The sequence below is a fragment of the Macrotis lagotis genome, chromosome X, assembly GCF_037893015.1.
Source record: "Macrotis lagotis isolate mMagLag1 chromosome X, bilby.v1.9.chrom.fasta, whole genome shotgun sequence".
NCBI classification, from domain to species: domain Eukaryota; kingdom Metazoa; phylum Chordata; class Mammalia; order Peramelemorphia; family Peramelidae; genus Macrotis; species Macrotis lagotis.
Genome location: NC_133666.1, coordinates 392131651 through 392152931, shown reverse-complemented (window position 1 = coordinate 392152931; position 21281 = coordinate 392131651). Strand labels below are relative to the sequence as shown.

Genomic DNA, 21281 nt, shown 5'->3' with positions numbered 1-21281 from the left:
GGGAGATAGTCTCCTTCTGTATATTCCCTAGACTCCTGGGATCTTTCAGAATTGGTCAGGGGAACATGCTATTCAGATCCAGAACTTGAGGTAAAATATCATGGGTAGGAGGAGCCAAAGCCATGCAGGCAGAGAATCAAGTGGGAGGGAAGAAGTGATTGCCATAATAAGTAGGACTTTTGAGTTGTAGTCAGGGAAACCGAAGTGTAGGAGTAGTTTAGGGAGTCCTGAGCTGGGGTGGTAAGGATGATTCAAATATCAGCTATGCCCTGCTCTATTCTAAAATTCTCATGAGAAATTCTCAAGAGCTGATAAGTCTCATGGTACTGGTATTTTGTTTTTTTCTCTATTCCCCATAGCAAGAGAGAAGGAGGGAAATAGAAATTTGTAGATAAGGTCATATTCAACCAGCCCCGGGTAGGGTGGAAATGAAATTCAATTCATCCAAAGGGCAAGGATACTCCTCATTCCAACTGTCTTCCACAGTGAACTCTGCTGGACATTAGCAGAAAGATAATAAAATATTTAAATAGAAATTCAAAGTTGTATTATGGCTTGGTTGTTGTTTATAGAAATAAAGTAGAAGAGAGTGTTCTTTGTTTTAAAGAAATGAAATTACTGTTTTAGAGTGAACTCAGGGGCTTATTTAGAACAATTAAACAAAGTGGGGAGTTATTATTGAAGCCTGATAAAAGATTCAAAATCCATAGTAAATCATGAGCTGTAAGAACAACAGATTTTGAAGGGCACACTTAATCATATTCCTTTCACCTCTGTTTTTTTTCAGTTAGTGCCATTTGTCATGCTGGGTTTTGAAGCACAAACTTTGTCTGTCAAAGACAGAAGTGAGCTGCTAAGAAAGCTGCATCCCTGATGAAAGAGCAGTGCATGAGGGAAGCAGATCCCATGAACCATACTCAATATGTCTGTTGACTGGGAGTATGATCGACAGTTTTGCCTGCCCACTTCCCCTGGACCACCAGCTGCTTACACATAAAAAATAAATGCAAGGTTTTTGCAGATAGAAAGGCAAAGGTACTAGTAGTTGGTTTTAAGACAATAACATAAAACAAAATAAAACATTTTGCTAAAATGTACCAGGGATTGGAATTGAGAATTTAAACCATGTGTTCTGAGCCTACATTATGACTGCTTTGGGTGAAAAAGCTCATGACTGATGCATCCAGGTAATGCAGGATGACAAAGCAATCCCATTATTTATCACTGAGCAGGAATGTTAAATGACTCAGTGGGTCCTCTGCCTCTCTCTGTTTGGTTCTGTCTCTTTTTCTCTCTCTCACATGAAGATACATAAGGATTATTTAAGTATGTCTCTAGAGAGATAGGAAATAGGATTGGCATCCTTCACCTACTTCAGGAAAAAAACCCTGATAAATTTCAAGTATGTAGCAGCTAAAATCACTTGTATAGGCAAACCTGAGCTGGGGGCCTTGAACCCCTGACTGCCTCTTTTATTTCTTTCTTCAGTATAGTTGATGGAATAGCAATCCTCAATATGTATGTGACTTATCTTAGAGGTAATTTTGTACATTCAGGAGGTGTAGAGATGCTACTTCCCTTGGTCTGAGCTGCTTGATGATGACAGGGAAGTTTTTTGTATTCTACAATGTCTATTGTCAAGAGCACATGTCCAGTTTCTGATCCAGTTTCATGAGTAGGAGGAGCCAAAGCCATGCAGGCAGAGAATCAAATAGGAGGGAAGAAGAAATGAATAGAAAATATGTCTCAGGAGAAAATTATTTGGATAGCACAAAGTCAAGACAAAAATGAAAAATGTTTCTTTAGGGGTCTTATAAAATGTTTTATATTTTGATGATTTAAATCTCAATCTTCCAGATTAGGGTATCAGTAGTTAAAAGTCATTCTTATCTTGTTTTAAGTATTTTATCTTTATTTGTGAGTCTTTGTACTACACATTTCTTTTGGGTAGATGAAATAGTTCTTCTATACTTGATAAAGCATATACACTCAATACTTTTCTACCACTTCCTTTCTGAAAACACCCTAGAAATGAACCAAGTCCAGACTTTAAATAATTTTTCCCAGAGCACTGTGATGGGAGCTTAAAGAGTCAGTTCAAGTAAAAGGGCCTAATTTCTTTAGGGATTTTATAAGTCAGAGTTAAAGAGGAAGTACATTACAAGCATAGGGCATAGTTTATGCCAAAGTATAGAGATTTGAGATGGACTGTCTGCATGGGAAAGAGGGAGTGAGCCAATCTGACTGGAAGATAGAATGTATTGAGGAGAGTGATGTGTAAGATTACAGCAAAGGTAATCTGGGGTCAATGGTAAAGGACTTTGCTTTTGATATCAAGTGGAGAAGATGATATTTGATCAAGGAGTTAATACAAAAACACTAGAACTTGAGGAGGAGAGTGACAGAGTTGGTTATACCCTTTAAGACCTGTGCATCAATAGTAAATGGAGAATGGATTAGAGAAGAAAGAGACTAGAGGCAGGGAGACAAGTTAGGAGACTAAAGGAATAACGTGGGGAGAAGTGATGAAAGTCTGAACTAGTGTAGTTGTTCTGTGAGTGGAGAGAAGAGACATGAGAGATATGATCTAGGGAGAATTGATAATTTTTTTGCAAGGAAATGGGGGTTAAGTGACTTGCCCAAGGACACACAGCTAGGTAATTAAGTGTATGAGTCTGGATTTGAACTCAGGTTCTTCTAATTGGAACTCAGGTCCTCCCAACTAATCAAGCTCCTGAATTGATAAGTTTTTGTAACTGATTGGATTTAAGGGCCCAGGGAGAAGACCTGGGAGACTGGAAAGATGGCAGTGCCTTCAATAAAAATCAGAAAAGAGAAGGGGGGGAGGACAATGAATTGTTTTGGATATAATAGCTAATAATAAAAGCTAAACTTTATATTGGTGGACATCTAGGTAGTGTAGTAGATAGAAATGATTTGGGGAGATTCAGATTTCCCCTTTTTCTTTTATCCTTATTTTAACTAAACTAGTCTCTGAATGTTGAGCTAATTTTCCAGGTGGGGCAGCCCTTGTGTTGCAGTCAGGTTTGGGTGGGGATAAATTCTTTGAATAGATTGCCTGAGGTAACTTAAGACATAAATGTAGTCAAAGTTCAGGTCCAAGTCTTCATCATAATTTTCATTTTTTCATTTATATGTTAACCAAATCTAGTTGGTTCTCCCCCCTTTAGAAATGCCTACTTTTTAAAAAAACATAAATCTGTGAACCTGATAACCATGATTTTTAGTCTTTGACATAAGAGACTGCCAAATAACCATCCTTTTTATTAAAATGCTGACAATATTAATAAAATCATTAAATTACCCAGAAACTTGAATCTTTTTTCAATACCACAAGATAGATCAGGAAGACCTGACCCCAGAGACTTACTTGTTGTATGACTCTGGGCCAGACACAACCCTGTTTGCTTCATTTTCCTCATCTGTGAAATGAGTTGGAGAAGAAAATGGCAAACCACTCCAGTATCCTTGACAAGAAAACCCCAGACTGAGTCAAGAGAACCAGAAAGAACAGAAAACAGTTGAAGAATAGGAACAACTATTTGCCATACACTATATGAAGTACTTTACAACTATGATCTCACAATCACCTTGAGAAGTAGATGCTATTATTATTCCCATTTTATAATTGAGGAAACTTGGGCAAACAGAGGTTAAGTAACTTGCTAAGGTCACACAGCTAATAAATGTTCATTCAGACCTTCCTGACTCTAGGCTCTCTCTATCCTTTGCCTATTTTGTTGAGTTTAGGATACTTAGGAAAGTTCCAGTTGGAGATGTTCAATAGGCAATTGATGATGTGGTGATATAGAAACAGAAATCAGGAGAGAGGTTAGGATTAGATATATGTTTTGGAGTCATTTGCATAGAGATGATGCTTAAACCCATGGGAGTAGATGAGATCATTGAGAGAGTAAAGTTTTAATACATAGGACAGAGTCCTGGGGTACACTCATTGATATTAGTCAGGACACATATGAAGATCTTCTAAAGAGTCTGAAAAAGAGTGTCCAAATGACTAAGAGGAAAACCAGGAGAGAATAATATTACAAAAACCCAGAGAAATTAAGGATGTGGTTTAACAATGTCAAATGCTTCAGACAAATCAAAAGAGGATGAAGCCATTGACTTTGGCAATTAGGAGATGATTGCTAAGGTTGGAGAGAACAGCTTTAAATGAGAAATGCAGTGAGAAGTTAGATTGCAAAAGTCTGTGAAGTAATGAGAAAAGAGAAAGTGTAGGCAGCTTTTTCTAGAAGTTCTGTGAAAGAGGAAAGATTTGCAATGCTAACTTGAAGGGATAAGTAGAGAAGATGCAGAAAGTCAAATATAGATTTTTTTAAGTAAACTTCTAGTGATATATGCATATTTTTAAGTAAACTTCTACTGATGTATATATATATATATATACATATATATATATATGTATATGTTTTCCAAGGACCAGTCTATTGAAGTTTAGAAGGACATCATCATATTGCCTTCCAGGTAAAGAATTTTTCAGCCACAGCTGCATTCTACAGTGGTAGGGGGATTATTCCCATTGATGAAATTTTAGGTCAATTATTTTCTAGGTATTTATTAAGCACATATTGATGATGATGATGATGTTCAGCCTTCATTCTTGATGAAGATCATGACATCAGGGAGGTGATGCCATGACAAACACATGGGTTGAATTTAAAAGAGGGGGTCGTTTTCTCCTCCATAGACATCTGGGTCCCATGGCCATATATGAATCAAGGCAGCTGGAGATGACCCTGGATATGAGGCAGTCAGGGTTAAGTGACTTGCCCAAGGTTACACAGTTAGTAGGTTAGATTCTTTCTGAGGTTAGATTCAAACTCCCATCCTCCTTGCCCCCAGCTCAGTGTTCTATTCACTGTTCTTAACTGTTCCTAAACATATATTATTGTTTAGCAGTAAGGGAATGAAGATTTATTAAGCATATGTTTAAGGAACTGTGCTAAAAGTTGGGGGTATGAAGAAAGGCAAAAGACAACTCCCTCCTTCAGGAAGCACATAATCTAATGGGGATAACAACATGCAAGCAACTAAGTGCAAACAAGCTGTACACAGGATAAGTAGGAAATAATCAACAAAGAGAAGGCTCTAGAATTAAGAGGCATTAATAAAGGCTTCATATAGAAGTTGGATTTTAGCTGACTGTGTTAGGTGCTGGAGATAAAACAAAGACAAAAATGATACAATCCATGTTTCCAAGGAATTTGCAATCAAGCCAGAAAAGATCATAAAGATCATATGCACACATATAGGAATATAATGATAGATATACAAGGTGATTTTGTGGGAAAAAAAAAAACTAGCAACTGAGGGAATCAGGAAAGGCTTCATGTAGAAGGCAACTTCTGAGCAGAACTTTGAAGAAAAATAGGATTTTTTAAAAGTCATAGTTGAGAGAGTACATCCCAGACATGGGGTACAGCCAGTGTAAATGCAGAAAAGGGAGATGGAGGAGAGTTTTCAAGGGCAACTAGTTGGCACATGTGAATGGAGTGCCAGACCTTGAGTCAGGAAAACCTTAGTTCAAATCTGGTCTCAGGTACTTAATAGCTATCTGACCTTGGACAATTCACTATTTGCCTCAGTTTCATCATCTGTAAAATGATCTGGAGAAGAAATGGCAGACTATTTCAGTGTCTTTGCAACAAAAACTCCAAATGCAATCATGAAGAGTCAGACCCAGTTGAACAACTATGAGATCAATTGGTGGACACCTCATCAGTTTTTAATTCTTTACCACTGCAAAAAAAATCTATAAATATTTTTGTACTTTCTTAGAGTTTATTTTGCTTAGGACTATTCTTTCCCTTAATCTAGCCTTCCTCTTATTCTTCCCTCTCCCTTCTTCCCTTTTCTTCCATTTACTTGTTGAGTGAAATATATTTCTGGGTATATGAATTCATTCATTCTTTTCTTCTTTTATAGACTCAAATGAAGATAATTCAAGTGTCACCCATTCCCCTTCCCTTTCTTCTTCCTTTGTGTAGGCTTCTATTTGAATACTCTGATTATGTCCTCTTAGTTCCCCTGTATAGTGTTTTTTTCTTCTTTTTCCATTCTTCCTTTAAGACCATCAAAATATAATGGAATCATTCCTAGGCTCTCATGTCTAATTATTATCCCTCCATGACCCTTGATGATGATAGGGTATTCAGGGGACAGATATGTCATCTCCAAACAATTTATCCTTTATTAGTCCTTATGATTGCTCCTTTATGTTTACCTTTTTAGGTTTCTCTTATCTCCCATGTTTGCACTTCAAAGTTTCTACATAGTTCTGGTCTTTTTTTTTAAATTAGGAATGCTTGCCTGAAAGTCCTACATTTATTTTTTTTTGTAACTAAACTCCTTGAGAAGGACATTCACAATTGGTGCCATCACTTCCTTTCCTCTAATTCTTTTCTTAACTCTTCAGTTTGGCTTCTGATATGATCAGTGAAGCAAAATTCCTCTCTCCAAAGTTACTAATTGTCTCTTAATTGACGAATCTAATTACTTTTTCTTAATTTTTTAATCCTCTTGACTTTTTAGGGCAGCCTTTTCCCCATGTCAATCACACTCTTCTTTATATTCTCTTCTCTCCAGGTTTTCATGATGTTCTCTCTTAGTTTTTCTATTTATCTGACCACTTCCTGGCTACTTTACTGGATCTTCATTCAAATTACATCTGCTAAACATGGGAACCCTGAAGGTTTTGTCTTCAATCTTATTTTCTTTTCTCTCTAAACTGTCACTTGATTATCTTATCAGATCCCCTGTTTTCAGTTTTCATCTCTGCAGATAATTCTAGGATCTATTTTTCTAGCCCCACTCTCTCTTTCAAATTCTTCCCCCCCCACCAGACAATGGGGTTAAGTACTTGTTCAAGATCACACAGGTAATAGGTGTCTGAGGTAAAATTTGAACTCCAGTCCTCCTGACTCCAGGGCCGGTGCACTATCCACTGCACCACCTAGCTGCTTCTCTCTTTCAAATTCTAATTAAAAAAATCTTGAACAGCTTGTTCCATAGATAACTTAGTGATAGACACGTCCAAAATTTAATTCTTCCCCTTCTCACAATTCTCCCTTCTTTCTAACTTCCCTATTACTGTTGAAAGTATCATCACCCTCCTAGTCATGTGGGCTCATAACCTAGGTTTCATCCTTGACTCCTCAATGTCTTTGACCCCCTCCCCATCAATATCCACTTGATTATCAAGTTCCGTTGTTTCTACTTTATAGCATCTCTCATATATACACTTCTCTCCTCAGACATAGCTATCACCCTTTTTATGGTCCTGGTGACCAGGAGGATGGTGATGCCTTTAACTGTAATAGGCAAGTCAGGAAGAAATGAGTCTAGTTGGTCTTTATATTTCCAATCTCAGTCTACTCCATTTCATTCTCCACATTTCCTGACTCAGATTCTTTCCCCATGCAGCCAGATTGGGTCCAACTTCTTTAATGCAGTTTTTTGATTTGGGAATATAAAAAGTTCCAGCAGCATATAGTCACTGCTTCTTGGATTTGATGGGTGCCCAAGACCAATGAGTCATCATATCCTGATGATTAACAAGCCAAATACCTTTGCAGATGGAGATGAGGCTAGCCATGTACCAAGAAGGGAATTGCCATTGTATCCTTGTTGCATATCCTTGCTGTAGTAGGGGAAAGTAAATTTACTTTGTTAAATGTTGAGTGACTTATGACTTAATTTTTTCCCAATATCTTAACATGAAAGAAGAGACTAGAGTCCTGCCTACAATATTTGACATAGCCTTTGCAGGTTGGCATGAGAGATAGATGACTTCATTACTTACAGTGTGATTAAGTTGGAGGTAGTCCCTAGCAAATATGGAGGCTTGTGGTATGTCTTGATGGAAGAATACTCTTTGACACTTTGTGGCTAAAGTTCTCCTGATCATGGGGAGCCCTCTCTATGGGATGGTCAGCAATTCAAACAGATGGATTAGATTGGTAGGTGGTGGAAGAGGCTGCCCAGGAGGGTAATGAAAGTGCTAAGAACAAGATTGTTGATGATGTAGCAAAAGTTGGACTGCCAGTATAATCATTCAGAAAGTAAATTGTCTATATTCAGCAGCAAAAGAAAGAACTTGGGAAGCTAGGTGGTGCAGTGGATAGAGCATCGACCCTGGAGTCAGGAGTACCTGAGTTCAAATCTGGCCTCAGATACTTAATAATTACCTTGCTGTGTGGCCTTGGGCAAGCCACTTGACCCCATTGCCTTGCAAAGATCTAAAAAAAAGAAAGAAAGAACTCTTCAACTTTTGAGGGCAGCCAGTGGAACTAATGGCTGTTTAGGTATCTTTGCTGGTGGGAGTAGGACTGAGGGACCCCAGCTAGGAACCCACTGAGACTGGAAGTATGAAGACCAACTAGACTCCTTTCTTCCTAACTTTCCTAGAGGTGGTAGATTCCTAGGGAACCAGGGAACCTGTTAGATCTCTGATCTAGAAGCTATGATACTGGAGAAAAAATCCGACTGAGGAATTGGCTCTGGATTGGCTTTTCCTAACCCTACTCCCTAAGGGAGGACAATGACTCTCTACCTGGAGAAAGAGCTAACTATGGTTGGGCCCCACAGAAAACTGAAATGATTACAGGAGAAATTCAATCACTCCTATTGTTATTTAGTCATATCTGACTTTTCCTGACCATATCTGGGGTTTTCTTGGCAAAGATACTAAAGAAGTTTGTCATTTTTTCCTCTTTAGTTCATTTTGTAGGTGAAGAAACTAAGGCAAATGGGGGTCTAGTGACTTTCCTGGAATTTAATTGCTAGTAGGTATCTGAAGACAATTAACTCTTTTATTCCATATAGTTTCATGTATGATTTCTTGAAGTAGAACTCTGGAAAACCAGACTTTAATAAAGCCCATAAAGATTCAAATGGAACTCCTGGACTATATCTTAAAACCAAATTGCAAAGTGGGGAAGGAAGGTCTAGATTCCACATTCATATTTTGTTTCTATTTGTTTTTTCTTCCTTTCTTCTTTTTCCCCTCCTACTACTTCCCTAAATAGTGAAAGGATACTAGAACATAGGTGTCAAACACACTACCCTTGGGCTGCATGCAGTCCACTATGCTTCTGAGTATGACTAGAATCAGATTTAAAGGTAATTGGGAAATATATAACAAAATAAATAAAAATATAATGAAACATTAATTATATTCTCCTTTAAAACTAAAACAATATGTAGACATAGGGATTATTTTGTACAGATTAATGGTCCTTGTTTTTATCTGTTTGACACCAATGCTTTAGCTCATTTGTATCTTGCCACCAAGGTGTGGTATGTTATAGAACCAATGACCCTGACACAGATTCCTCCACCCATGCAACCCTACTGGCCTGTTTCATCATACAGTTTTTCTGGTCTAGGGGCATAAACGGTCCTAGCCACATGTAGTCATTGTCTCTTTGACTGGTGAGTGCTTGAGACTACATTAATTACCTATTATGATAGAGCACCAGCCCTAGAGTCAGGTGTGTTTTCAGATGGAGATGAGTTGGCTATTGATTAGAGAAGTTAAGTGCTCCTATTTTTGTGTGTGTCTGTCTCTTCAGGACCCTATTTAGGTGTGTCTGTCTCTTCAGGATCCTATTTAGGGCTTTTCTAGGCAAAGGGGAATGGTTTGCCATTTCCTTTTCCAGCTCATTTTATAGATGAGGAATTGAGGCAAAAATGGTTAAGTAATTTACTCAGGGTCATATAGCTTAAAAGTGTCTGAAGCCAGAATAGAACACAGGAAGATGAAACTTCCTGACTTTAGACCATGCACATTATCCATTGCACCACCTAACTGCTCACTTTTTTAATTAGGGTAAAGTAAATGTCCTTTGTTAAATATTAAGATACAAGTACTTCATTTTTGTTCTATCATTGAATCAGAAATAAGGCACTAAATTCCAGTGTGTTCCGATTGCCGCCAGGATCAAATATAAAATGCTTCCTAATCTGTTTTAATCTTCTTATACTTTGGTTTTCTCTCCAACTCCCCCTCCCCAACCCCTCTATCCCTCCATTCTGCAATTTGCTGATACTGGCCTCTTTGCCATTCCTCCAATAGAACACTCCATCTTCACACTGAGCGAAGGTGTCCTCTGTTCCTGGAACTCTCTGCTTATCTCTTCCTCCTAGTTTCCCTAGTTTCTTTAGGTTTCAGCTAAAGTCCTGCCCTCTTCAAGACACCTTTTCTAGTCTTCCCTTATTTTACCTGAGGCTATTCTCAATTTATTCTGTTAATAGCTGCTTATGCCATTTTTTTGTTTGTTGAACAAAACTTATTAGATTGAAAATAGGAACTATTTTTCCCCCCTTTGTATCCATGGTGCTTAGTGAAGTACCTGGCATTCAGAAGGAGCTTAATAAATGCTGATTGAATAACTGATTGACATTTACTGTCGTTGTTTGACTATCCATATAAAGATATGTATAGTATACAGTAGCAATTATTTCATATCTTTTTATGTAACTAGTTCCTAAAAAATGGCCTGAACAAAATTGGTATTCAAAAAATATTTAATGCTATTATTATTGTTGATAATGAAGCTTTAATAAATTTCCTCCCTGAAAAATAGGTCTGTTAGATCAAACACTCTGCTCCTTTGAATAATCTCTTAATACTATATTGCTTGTCTGTATCCTCAGTGAATTTTTCCTATAACAGATAAGAATTGTGTGGTCAGTTGTCAACTGACAGTCCCATAGTCTTGTTTTCTATCGTAGTCATCAGACACAGGTCATCTTAACCTTCAGGAAAATTGAATGTTTGCTTGGGAGGTGAAGTCTGCAAGGGATGTGATATGTCATCAAATCATCAAGACTAATCCCCAACGTTTCATAATGATTATATAACTTTGCTGACAGTACTTTTTCTGAACATATCCATTGCTAACACTGCACTGACTTTGTCAGCTGTTCAATTAATAGTTTTTCCTTTTTCAAGTATACATTTTCCTCCTTTCAGCTCTAATGGCTTTCACATAATAATATATTCTTGTCAACCAATACTTTCTATATTTGCCCAACTGGCTATCAAACATGACACAAAAACAAGTGAGGTCTTCCTCCTCCCCCAACCCCCCCCACCCCTTCTTAGCAGTGTATTGCTACTTTCTATCATTCAGTTTGACCTGTCATTGACTATTTCTCCAGACCCCATCATCAGCACTTATAGCTGAAGGTAGAGAAATATCCTTAGACTTTTACCTTTATTTCAAAAAAATTGGATTGAAAAGGGAAACATCAAAGATTTATTTTTTATTTTTAGTATAAGGACTGGGTCAGGTAGTATAAACTAAAAAATAATGAATTTTACAATGTAAACACTTTGAAGCCAACTAATTAACTCTAAATACAGTCTAGCAAGTTATATGTTAATCTTATATAAGATCTCACCATTTTCAACAACAATAATAAACATTACCTGAGAAATGAATAGGGTGTATATCCAATTAATAGTTCTAAAATGTCTTTGTGTTCTCACATTTTTTGAGAAAAATAATTAGATTAAATATTAGTCTTTTGTGGTAGATAGGTTAATAACATTTCCATAAGTACCAGACAGTATAATAATAGAGAATAAATATATGGAATTTGTTTCTCTGAGAGGTTCCTTTTGTTGAAAATACAAAGTGAGTCTAAAAGGGCTTAGGCATATCCATGGGCTAATTATATTAGGGAGCAGTTAGACATGTCCAAGACTATATACAGTGCCTTTTAATCATTTGCCTATGATCACAGTGTCATAAATGTAGAGCTATAAGGTGTACTTACTTAATTTTGCCTATGAGGAAACTGAGGCCAAAAAGTTAAGTGACTTGTCTAAAGTCAAACATGCAAGTAAATGGCAGAGTAAGGTCTCCTTACTCCAAATCAAATTTCCTTTTAATCCTCTTTCAGGACTGCTGCAAGATGCAGAATATTGGACTGAATTATCTGGTGTGTCATCCTTATGTTATGGGGAAAAAATTTAGGCTATATCTAAAATATATATGGTACAAATTCATTGAAAATCAATGCCTGGGGTAGAGGGTAGAGCCAAGATGGAGAAGTATAAACAGGGGCTCGCCTCACCTTTCCCAAAATTCCCTTCCAAACAATTTAAAAATAATACCTCAAAGGGTGGCTAGGTGGCGCAGTGGATAGAGCACTGACCCTGGAGTCAGGAGTACCTGAGTTCAAATCTGGCCTCAGACATTTAATAATTACCTTGCTGCGTGGCCTTGGGCAAGCCACTTAACCCCATTTGCCTAGCAAAAACCTAAAAAGAAATTAACACCTCAAAATGAGTTCTGGAGAATAAGAACCAGGAAAAGGGCAGAATGAAATACTTTTCTAGACCATGAAAATTTAGAAAATTGATAGAAAAGGTGCATCACGGTGAGGTGAAAGTGGAATGCAGTCTAGTATAGGATGTGCCCCAGAAAGTCAGCAGCAGGTCTTGGGGGGTGACTGGAGTTCTCTGCCCACAGATGGTAAGAGGGTTGGACAACTGATCAGAAGGAAATTACAGGCATTTCTTTGCTGGCACTGGATGTGGGACTCTGTTGCACTATCTATACATGGGGCCAGGTCATTGTCCCAGGTTGAGGAGGATCATTAGCACCAGAGCCTGTGTCCACAGTGAAGTGGGGGCCCAGGTCACAGTTCTAGGGAGAAAAGAGTACTTGTAGTCACTAACCCACCAGAACAAAAACCAGTAGAATAATGATTATTTATGTTTCAGCTAAAGTCCTGCCTTCTTCAAGACACCTTTTCTAGTCCTCCCTAATTTTAGCTGAGACTATTCTCAATTTATTCTGTTAATAGCTGCTTATACCATTTTTTTTGTTTGTTGAACAAAACTTATTAGACTGTGAGTTCCTATTAGATTGAGAATAGGAACTTTAGAATCAGAGCATACATCTTGGAAGAAGTAAGAACTTACATACCCCCACAACTAGTTCTGAAAACAGCAAAAAAAATCTGAAACTTGGAATGGTGCCCCTTTCACCTGGAAGCAGAGTCCATATTTAATGTAAAGTCAAACTTCAAGAAATAGACTGGAAGAACAAACAACCAACAAAAAATTTCCTGTGATCATAGGGGAAAATTAAAATACTAACTCAGAAGAAGACAAGAAAATCAAAACATTTACAATCAAAGTCTCAAAAAATGTGAATTAATCTCAGCTCCCAAAAGAATTCCTAGAAGAACTCAAAAAGAATTTTAAAAATCAAATAAGAGAGGTAGAGAAAAAACTGAGAAACGAAATGAAAATGAAACAAGAAAACTATAAAAAAAGTTAATTTGTTAAAGGAGGCACAAAAAACACTGAATAAAATAACACCTTAAAAAAGCAATAAACCAAATGATAAAAGGGGCACAAAAATCCATTGAAGAGAACTCCTTAAAAAGCAGAATTAACCAAATGGAAGAGGAGGCACAAAAGCTCACTGAAGGAAATGATTCTTTAAAAATTATATTTGGGCAAGTGGAAACTAATGACTTAATGAAACATCAAGGTACATAAAGCAAAATAACAAAATGAAATCATTTATGAAAGTTTATTGGAAAAACAATTGACTTATGAAACAGATTGCAATGAGGTGATTCAAGAATTATTGGAATACTTGAAAATCATGATTAAAAAACAACCTAGATATCATATTTCAAGAATAAGCAAGAAAAACTGCCCTGAAATCCTAGATGAGGGTAAAATAGATTGAAAGAATCTACCAATCCTGAAAGAGATTCCAAAATAAAGACTCCCAAGAATATTATGGCCAAATTTCAGAGCTCCCAGGTGAAGGGGAAAATATTGTAAGCAGCTAGAAGTCATAGTGAGGATAACACAAAATTGAGCACATTCTACATTAAAGTATTGGAAGGCTTGGAATGTGATATTCCAGAGGGCAGAGTAACTAGGATTAAAACTAAGAATCACCCATCCAGCAAAACAGAGTATAATCTCAGGGTAAAAAAATGGCTATTTAATGAAAGAGAATTTTCTTCTTTTCCCTTTTATTTATTTATTTTTGAATTTTATAATTTTTCCCTAATCTTCCTTCCCTCCCCCAACCCCCCCCACAGAAGGCAGTCTAATAGTCTTTACATTGTTTCCATGCTATACATTGATCTAGATTTGAAAAGTCCTTTGACTTTTCCTTTTGGGCAGTCAGGTCATACCTTTTTTCCAAGGTCATTGTGGTGCCGCCAGACAGGACCTGCATGTTCAATAGTGAGAGTTCAACCAGGAGAGATATGTAACAGGTTTTATTAACAGGACACTACATCTCTACATCTCTACATCTCTAACTCACATAGTTGAGTAAGGGTATATATAAGCCTAGTCCCTGTTATCAGTATCCCTCATCTCCAGGCACTGTGAAAGAGTAATGGGCATGCCACAAAAGGTGTGTATCCTGGCTTTAACAGGATGAGGATGAAAGGCAGAGAGAATAAGGACCAAAACTCCTTCCTGAGAATCTTAAACAAGATAAGGATGAAAGGCAGAGAACAAACAGAGAGAAGGGCCAGAGCTCCTTCCTGAGTTCAGAGCACTCTGGTATGGACATTCCTGTTGTCCCCAGTCTCATGACTCTCAGGATGAACTCCTCATGGCCATGTACTCTGTCTATTAACCCCTTACATAGATTAAATGTGTTGAGAGAGAAATCATATCCATAAGGAAAAAAAGATAGCAAAATTACCTAAGTTTTTTAAAAAAAATTAAAGGTAATGAATAGTCTTGGTTTTTTTCTTCAAACTCTTCAATTATTTCTCTGGATACAGATGGTATTCTCTAACACAGATATCCCAAAATTGTTTCTGATTGTTGCACTGATGGAATGAGCAAGTCCATTAAGATTGATCATCAACCCCATGTTGCTGTTATGGTATACAGTGTTCTTCTGGTTCTGCAGATCTTGCTCAGCATCAGTTCATGCAGATCTTTCCAGGTTTCTCTGAATTCCCATCCCTCCTGGTTTCTAATAGAACAATATTGCTCCATAATGTACATATACCACAATTTTTTCAGCCGTTCCCCAATTGATGGACATTCACTCAATTTCCAATTCTTTGCCACCACAAACAGAGCTGCTATGAATATTTTTGTATAAGTGATATTTTTACCCTTTTTCATGATCTCTTCAGGGTATAGACCCAATAGTGGTATTACTGGATCAAAGGATATGCCCATTTTTATTGCCCTTTGGGTGTAATTCCAAATTGCTCTCCAGAAAGGTTGGATGAGTTCACAGCTCTACCAACAATGTATTAGTGTCCCGGATTTCCCACTTCTATTCCAACATTGATCATTGTTCTTTCTAGTCATATTGGCCAGTCTGATATGTGTGAGGTGGTACCTCATAGCTGCTTTAATTTACATTTCTCTAATCAATAATGGTTTAGAGCAATTTTTTATATGATTATGGATAGCTTTGAGTTCCTCATCTGTAAATTGCCTTTGCATATACTTTGCCCATTTCTCAATTGAGGAATAGTTTTTTTTAAATAAATTTGACTCAGTTAAAGAGAGAACTTTCAAGCATTCCTGATAATAAGACCAGAGAAGAATAGAAATTATATTTTCAAGTAGAGGACTCAAGAGGAGAAAAAGGTAAAGAGAAAAGAGAAATCATAAGGCATTCAAGAAGGTTAAGCTGTTTACATTCTTTTTTTTTGCATTCATTTTGCAAAATGATATTTTGGAGAGCATGAAGTCCAGAAATGCAGCTTGGTGGGAAATGATCTTAAAAAGGTTGATGCTTGTAATTCTTAAGAACTTTCTCATTATTAGGGCAGTTAGATAGTATACATAGAGATTACAGGTAAGAGTCGACTATGATCTGTAATATTTAAAAAAAATTAAAGGGTGTGATGATAATTAAAAATGATGAGATATCTAAAAATAAAATTATGGTGTTGACAAAGAGGAATATACTGGGAGAAGGGGGAAGGAAGAGGTAGAATGGGAAAACATAAAATATACAGAAAAGAGCTTTTACAGAAGATACACATTCAGATGGTAATAGAAATTTATTTTACAGGGAAGTAGGGGAAAAGGATAAGACAAGAGAATGTTGATAGGAGTGAGAGTAAATTGACAGAAGGGATGGTCAGAAGTAAAACTCTTGTGAGGAGGGATAGAGTGAAAGGAATATGAGAGAATTAATGAACAGGAAAAAATAAGATGGAGGGACTACACAGTAACCATCAGTGAAAAAAATATAGCAAGTTTCTCCTGATTTCCAAATTACTTTTTTTAGAGTGCAAGCCACAGGGTGACTCTAAGATTCTGGGAGGGATTATAGGACCCCATGGAAAAAATATAGCAAGAATTGTTGTGATTTTTTTATGGTCTCCTATGTGTTCTACATTTTCTATGGGGGTAAACTACAGGTTGTCTCATCTGGACTTCTTATACCAGTTCTGAGGACTCATACTCACTTCTGTGATAATTAGCTATACACAAGCTATATTCTGAGTTTATGGAATTGGGATAGTGGTCATACCCTGATTGAATAAGTTTCTTAATTTCTCTGATTTTTAATTTCTTAATATTTTAGAACAAGGAACTAGGAGCAGATTACTTGATATCCATTCCAGCTTTAAACCTACGGTCCTTGATTTGTGGATTGCTAGGTCTATTCATGTTGAGCTCTTCCTCAATGCATTCACTATCTCTTGCTTTTTTCCCCTCTTTGACTAGTTATGCTGTTCATTAAATAATTATGGAATCTCCAAATAAGGTACAGCTTCAGTTGACACTACCTACCTCTTACCTATAAATAGCATTCCTCCCTATGAAAGTGGGAACGATCTTAGAGAATAGCAAAAAGGTACAATAACTTCCAGAATCAATTAATTAGTAAATTAGTCAACAAGCATGTATTAAATGTCAAGATGGTGGGGGGGGGTTACAGAGATGAAAGCAACACAGTATCTGCCCTTAAAGATCATAAATATTAATGTGGAGGGTGTTGAGCAAACATGTACATATATAAATAAAAATATATGCAAAAGAGGTACAAGGCAATTTTTGGTGGAGAGTATACAATTAGGTGTAGAGTTATGAAAGTCTTCACCCAGATGGTTTTTCTTGAGCTGAATTTTGAAGGAAATTCTGGATTCTAAGAGGAAGATAAGGAGTGAAAACATTTCGGGAATGAAGAATAACCAATTCATTACTAATAAAGTACCTACCTTTTTTCCAGGCATCATGCTGAAGGTTAAAGATACAAAGTAAGTTGTAAATAGTCTCTTTCTTCAAGGAACTGACAAGATCATGGGGGAGAAAATACTTAAAAATAAGCTGAAAATCTTTGAGTTGGGAAGGAGGGGAGGAATGTCCTTGGTTTAGATTTGTAATGAAGTCCTGCAGTCCCTCAGTATGAAATGATGAGGTGAATGTCCTAGGCACCCTCTTAAATGGTGGATGATCTGGGAGGAGCTCTCTAATACTCACCCTCTACTCTCTTCAATCATATTTGCAGAGGGATCTTAGGGACAGAAGTTACTAAGATGTGTTTCAAATTTGATTTCATTTTGCAAAATGAGATTTTGGAGAGCATGAAGTCCAGAAATGCAGCTTGTTGGGAAATGATCTTAAAAAAAACATGAAGAAAGGAGATGAAGTAGGTTATTGGAAGTGCATGAAGGAATGTAATATTTGATAAATCTGAAAAAGTAAGTTGGTATCAAGTTGAGAGGAGATTTGAATATCAAGTAGACTTTCTTTTTCATTCTAGAGCTAATTGGGAACTATTGGAATTTGCTGAGTGGTGGAGGCACATGGTCAGTATTTTAGAAGAATCATTTTGACATCTATGAAGAGAATAGATTGGAGTAAGAAAACATTTGATCCAGGAATACAAATTAGGAGACTTTTCCAAATAGTAGAAGGGATGATAGAAAAGGTGGGAGAGAGTTGGATCAAAGGGCTTTCTCATTATTAGAGATCGGAATTAAGAACAGAGGATCCAGATGTCAAGGGATTCTGATATATAGAGAAAGAAGAAGTCTTGATAAAGCATGAGTTATGATCCTCAGTTGAGAGATTAGAAGAAGAGGATGATAAGGAGAACTGTGGAGTTTATAACAAAGTTTAGAAAAGTCTCTTTGGGGATAATGAATTAAGGAAGAGTAGAAGTATTATCTTACTGAAGTGAGGATCTAACTAAATTAGATAACAAATTTATAGGGGCCAAAATCAGTGCAACTAAATGATTTTTTTCTAGTTCCACTGAATAGCAAGTGAATGGTAGTGGAGGAGGTAGATAATGAAAATAATACATGATTGGGTTTTTGTTAAGTGTGAGAAGAGACAGGGCAAGCAAGTTGAGAATAGTGTAGAGTTGAACTGGTTAAAGTGTTGAGATTAAGAAAGGAGGAAAGTAAAGTGAGAAGATGAATGATGGCCTGGGAAAATAGAATGGAAGGATCAGAATTTATGATTAAGACAAAGAGTGGATTCAGGTTTACTGAATGTCATAAGGAGAGATGGTATGGTATGAGTTTATGATCAGATAAAGGAATTTCAGAATTGTTGATCATGGAAGTAGAACACATAGTTGATGGCAAGATCAATGTGTGAGCATCTCTGTATCATAATTTAGTGCTTAAGTATATATTCACCTTTGCTACTTGTCCCACTCTGATCTTTTTCATTGATTGTGGAAACTGGGATTTCTAACTCTTACCAAGTTCTCTGACTTGGATCCCTGTGCTTAATGCAGCAAATTGCTAGCCTATCCCATGACCCAGTTCCTGTAGGACCATTTTGATTTCATCCAGGTTCCTGAGTCCTGCCCACAAACCATAATCCTTTTGACTGATTATTATCAGCTATCAAATTGCCTGAAACTAAGTGGCTGCCTCTCATCTCTCTTGTGCTCTCATCTGAGTAGCTTTAGTTATCAGAGCAATTGCATAATGAAATTGTCATTCATATTATGGATCCTAAGGGTGACAGGGTTCTTTGAGGCTGAGAATATTTTAAATATAAATAAATTTTCATTGATATCTTTATCATTTACATTTAAATTTCCTCTATATTCTTTTTTTCTTCCCCTCTTAGAGAACCATCACCTATAACCAGATTTTTTTTGAAAAATATGAAGAAAAAAAGGAAAAAAATTTAGTTGAAATTAATCAACACATTTATAAGATATTACATTCATGGAACCTAACTTCTGTAAAGAAGTTGGGACAAATATCTCCTCATATCTCTTCTTTGGAACCATGTTTATTTCCCATATTTTCTAGCATTCACTATTATTTTTAAGCTTACATTGTTATAGTAATTGTGTATGTTCATATTTTATTTTTTATCAATTCATATAAATGTCTCCATTCTTTTCTATATTTATCATATCATCTCTGTACAATTTTATTTCATTATGTTTGAATGATTTGTTTAGGCATTTCCTAGTTGATAGACATCTACTTTGTTTCCAGGTTTTGTTTTTTTAAACTACAAAATGTATTGCTATAAATATTTTGGTGAAGATCTGTTATTGTTGTTATTTCCTTCTTTGGGTATATGCCTAGGAGTAAATCTCCATGTCAAAGGGCATGGCACTTTTAGTTACTTTATTTGCATAATTCCAAAATTTCTTTCATTTTTAAATATTTCATATTCTTTTTTATGTTTTTATGCTCATTTAGAATACAAGTCCAGAGACTTGAAGACCAAACATACTACTCATCTCCTGCTAGAGAAGTAATGATTTCAAGGAGACATATATTTTTGAACATGTTTAATGTAGGAATTTGTTTTGCTAATCTAAAGATATATTGTATTTCATAGTTTAGGTGGGAGGGTAGTATGAAAGAGAGAGATATAAATGCTTGCAAAAAGAATATAAAAAAATTTAATTTCAGAATGGTTGTACTAATTTATAGCTTGATCAACAAAATATTTATATGCTTATCATAACTTCTCCATCTCTTGTCATATTTTCTGGGCATGAGGTGAAACCTTAGTATTCTTTTGATCTGCATTTGTCTTATTATTTTGTTTTGGAGAATTCTTTTGAGAAGTATTTGTTCATATCTTTTGACCACTTTGGGAAATGACTTTTAGTTCTATATTTCTGTTAGATTTTTATATATCTGGAGCACTGTATATGATCTTTGAAGTTTCTATTTTTTCCTTTCTTTTTTGGTGCCTTTTGTCACAGTCAGAATCTCTAAAAACTTATTTATCATGATAAGAATTATATATATATATATATATGTGTATATATATACACACACACACACACACATATATATATATATATATATATATATATATATTCCTAGAGCAAATGCATAAAGTTATAAAATTGGTGAGTAAATAGAAAATTAAAATAAAGTTACAAGAACCAACATAAAACAATATGTAGATTTACCATTGTGGTCAATGTTCATTTATGTAGATAAGAGTTGGAAAGAATAGGTCACTAAAATAAATTGAATAATTGAAAAATAATTTTTTAATTTGACTAGAAAAAATAAATTCATTTCAAAAATCCTGTAATGGGGAAATAGTAGTATTCAGCTGGTTTGAAAATATAATCAACAAACCAATCAATAAATATTTTTTATATCAGGCATTATGCTAGCCTAGAAGACAAAGACAAAAATATAAGTGTCTGCTTTCAGTGAGCTTCAATTATATTATTGATTATGTAGTTGCTGGTCATCAACAATATACAACAACAAAATCTGCTGAATGACCAATATGATAAATGATTATATCTATATCAATGTATAATAGTGAAAATTTGTAAAGAGCTTTAAGGATTATATATTATAGTTTATTACCTGTATGTGTGAGTTTGTGTGTGTGTGTGCACTATTGTTATCCCATGTTTACAAATGATGATATGTCTGAAGAGAGTAAGTCATTGTTTCATTCTGTCTTCTCTTTTTCCTCCATATTTTCTGTCTTGGTAAACTCATCAGTGCCTATCAGTTACATTATCATCTCTATGGAGATGATTTTCAGATCTATACATCTATCCTCAGGCTATTCCTGATATTCAGTGATGGCCAGTGACTTAATGGACATTTCAAACTGGACGTCCCAGATATATTTTAAGCTTACCATATCCAAAATTGAATTCAATATATTCCATCATTCCTCCACATTCCTCTTCTCTTTTAGATTCATCCCTTTCTGACAAAAATAGTACCAGTCTTACAAGTTCATAATCTTGGCATTATTTTGGACTTTTCTTTGTCCTTAACCTATA

General features: G+C 35.9%; 1 long non-coding RNA gene across 2 annotated transcripts in view; it reads left to right on the top strand.

Annotated features, from left to right (window-relative positions):
• The window catches only part of LOC141497299 (uncharacterized), a 43116-nt gene extending 22904 nt beyond the window's left edge, over positions 1-20212 (top strand). For both annotated transcript variants that reach the window (XR_012471284.1, XR_012471283.1), the window contains one exon: positions 788-20212. This is a non-coding gene — a long non-coding RNA (uncharacterized LOC141497299). The remainder of the gene's footprint in view (positions 1-787) is intronic.
• Positions 20213-21281: the final 1069 nt, after the last annotated feature.